Source organism: Micropterus dolomieu, linkage group LG10 (assembly GCF_021292245.1).
Source record: "Micropterus dolomieu isolate WLL.071019.BEF.003 ecotype Adirondacks linkage group LG10, ASM2129224v1, whole genome shotgun sequence".
NCBI classification, from domain to species: Eukaryota; Metazoa; Chordata; class Actinopteri; order Centrarchiformes; family Centrarchidae; genus Micropterus; species Micropterus dolomieu.
The window spans coordinates 24,244,658-24,248,442 of record NC_060159.1 but is presented as its reverse complement, the minus strand read 5'-3'; positions in this window follow the sequence as shown (position 1 = coordinate 24,248,442).

Genomic DNA, 3,785 nt, shown 5'->3' with positions numbered 1-3,785 from the left:
TCTCCCTCTGCTCCTGAGCCCAGCCAACTACCTGCACCTGCAACCCATCATCCACCTCGTCAGCCTGCCACACCTGCCAGTAATCAACCTCATCCCAGCCTGTATTTCAACCCCGGTTCTCCACACCATCCTTGCTTGATCGTCGTTGCTCCATACCCGGTGCCATCCCCACGTTCAGGCTTTCATGTTCCTTGTTTTTTTCACGTTTACCCTGTACCTTGTTGCTGTCTTCCCTAACCTTGTCCCTTTGTCTGTTTTCCTCCCAGGTACACTCACCCTCGTCCTCCGTTCGGCTGGGCTCACCCACTGGCCCACTCCTCTTTGGACTTCCCTCACGGCGTCCTCCCTGTTCCCCCGCCTCTCCACGCTTCCTCGGCCCCTGTGTTCCCCTGCTCTCTGGCCCCCTGTCTCCTTGGTTCCCCGTGCCTGTACTTCCCTGACGTCCTCCTCTCCCTCCAGTCCCTCTCACCCTTTTTCCTCCAATAAACCTCCTTCCTTCTGAGTGCTGCATTTGGGTCCTCTCTGTCCACACACCACACCCCGTAACAACATCGCAGCCTGTGCGCTAGCAGTCACTGTGGCATTTCTTATCTCTTATCTTAAGCTTTTATTGTGTCAGACTTCCTGCCCGGTCCAATGCTGTTTCTGTCAAAAATAGACCCGCTGCATTTTTCTCTGCGGAGTGGAGAGCGGAGGTGGAGTCAGTGGATTTTGCTGGTAAATATTTGAGCAACTTTGACAAGGGCCACATTGTGATGGCTAGGTGACTGGTCCAGAGCATCTCCAACAACAGTCTGCACCTATCAAAAGCGGTTCAAGGAAGGAAAAGCCGTGAACCGGTGACAGGTTAATGAAGGGCCAACGCCCATTGATGCTTGTGGGGAGGCAAGTTTGGCCCCTGTGGTCCGATCCAACAGATGAGCTACTGCTGTTCTATGTGAAGACTCCAGGTCGGATTTCCCGGGATGTGCGGCCCCGTGCCTCTTGTTTATTGATTCTGTACTGTATACACAGCAACAACTCTGCAGTTAACAACATGGAGTTCACTAAAACCAAAAAAACGACTGGCTCCCAGCACAACATAGACTCACAAAACAAACTCCACGTAAGGATAAAAAAAACTGTTTTATGTGCTGGAGACCTTCAGGCCAAACAGAAATCAGATCGACCTCGGGTGAAAACACAGTCAACATCAGAAAGGCTTTAGTCACGGAGAGACATCACCAGCTAACACCATATTAGTGTCCTGTGGACCACAAGTATTAAAGTGTTGATTTTAACCTACTAGAAATGATTTAAGGGTACAAAGCAGTTGTGGAGCTCACTAACCGTTTTCGTTATCATCAAATACATTTAGCTGTGCTGACATTGCTGAGTTATTTAAAAGTGGCGGCAAGGTCACGCTGATGTATCATGTCGTCTAAATGTAGTCAATGTAACCTTATCCTACAACGAGCATCGATTAGTTCAACATCAAATATTACTGTAACAGCAGTGGGAGTTTACCTGAGTTTCCAGCATGTTGTGTGAAGTCTCCCGGTGTTTCGGCCTCTGCGTGTTCGATTTTGTTTGCTCATTAGTTTGAGCACGCTTATGAGCACCAGACCACACGACCACCAGGGGGCACCTCTTGTGGCTGTACCTTTAATTCTACACTGGAGTTTGTGATTCTTTAATGGACTAACAGTGTAACAATGTAAAGTTACAAATTATTTATCACTTTAAATGTCCTCCCACTACTATGTACAAACTCTTGTCCCCTTCTAGTAGAAAACCTTCCCTCTGTTGGGTTGAAAAGCTCTGTTCTCATTGGACACTATTGCCTGAATAAAAATAGAAATGCACCCAAAGTGACCTGAGAATGCCAGAGATGTAATAACTCAGGCTACTTTCAAGGTCAAGGTTTTGGATGACCACCTGATCTGGCCTACTATGAATGTTTATTTGTCTGTGTCCTGTCAAACGTCACAATGACTCATGTCTGTTTTCTACACTAGGAACACTAAGAAAACAAGTTGCATTGTTGCAAACATTTATCTAAACTAATGATCTTCTCACCTTCAACAACTTCTTTTTCATTTCAGGAGGTGAAACATGTCATTATCACAAACACACTGTGAAGGAAGAAAAAGAAATTCAAAGAGACGAAAACAGTCTAACAGTCAAAATGAGGAGGTGACATCATCTTAATCACAGGAAGTAGGTGCAGCTCTCTACTAAAGTGCTACTTTAGAAACTCGGACAGCTCTGAGCACGAGAACAAGAGACAGAGAATCACAATGGTTAAGTTTAAATGGATTAAAATGTCTTTATTTCTTACAGCGGTGCTTCAATTTACAGGTAAGAATACATATATACATATATAAATGAACATTATTGCTAAAGGTGCTTTATTAGCTAAATGATTTAACTAAGAAAACCAAATCTGTTGTTTCTAATGTGGTGAGTTTAGTGAACTCTTGGAAACTAAGGATAAAGAAATAATCATCACTAACTATGAACATAACAGACATTTTCTCATTTCACTTTATTTTTCATCATTTTCTCAACAGCAGCAGCTGGAAAACTTCCCCTCTCCTTCACTGTCAGAGTTAGAGATGAAGTCACTTTGCCTTGTGAAAATGTGATAGACGGTCAGCAAAAATGTGAATATACTACATGGCTCTTTGCTGGTTCAGGAAACACAGCAGCAGTAGAGCTGTTTGAACTTGGGCAGATTGGTGAAACACGCAAAGCTAAATCAGACAGACTGAGTGTTACAGAGAACTGTTCTCTGGTTATAAAGAAGGTCACAGTCGAGGATGTTGGTCTATTACGTCTGCAGACCATTCAAAACAAGAACATTCGAGACTCTCAGGTTTATCTGTCTGTTATTAACAGTGAGTATTTCCATCATAATGTTTTCAGCTCAAACTGTCTTGTTAGAACAATATACTGAAACATTACAATAATTATGATCACAGTGATGAAGTTAACTTTACTCTTGTTGTCTTTCTCTCACAATATCTCCATCTTCACCAGTGACTGAACATAAGGACACTGATAAGGTGACGTTAAACTGCTCTGTGTTGACACCTGGACAATGTGGACACACAGTGAAGTGGCTGTATGAGGGTAAAGATGTGAACAAAGATAACAGAGACATGAAGACATCACAGGCTGGCTGCTACGCCACTGTGACTTTCCTGGATTCTCATTTATCTTACACATCAAGATCTAACTTGAAGTGTGAAGTGACAGATGGTTGCACTGAAAAAGTGCAGCTGTTCACCTTCAGCCCTCAGATCTCAGGTGAGAAAGCAGGTGAGAATATGCTGAGCTGTTCAAGATGACTAAAACCACCAAAACATTTGTTAATGACTTTATAAGATGACATCATTCTTTCTCATTTAGTGACAGCAGATGGTAAACAAGGTATTTTCTAACTGAACCGTTTCTTGGGTTGTGCTTTTGTGCAGGTGAAACACAAACAACAACTAAATCAACCACAACAACTGAAAACAGCACAAAACATGTTACAACCACGACAGCAAACAATGATACTTCAACAAAACTACAATGTAAGAACTAATCTTTCTCCTGAAAATCTGTTCTCTGTGTGTGTTTAAAGTGGATTGACTTTGGTTTGGTAGAAAAGTTTCATTAGGAAATAAAGAAGAAAATCCCAAAGCAACTTAAGATATAGTCATGCATGATTTACTAATAGTGTATTTGTACTTCACTACAGATCAGAAAGCTTCAGCTGAAATATATTTGTTATGTTTTCATTCTCTTTCCAGATTGGT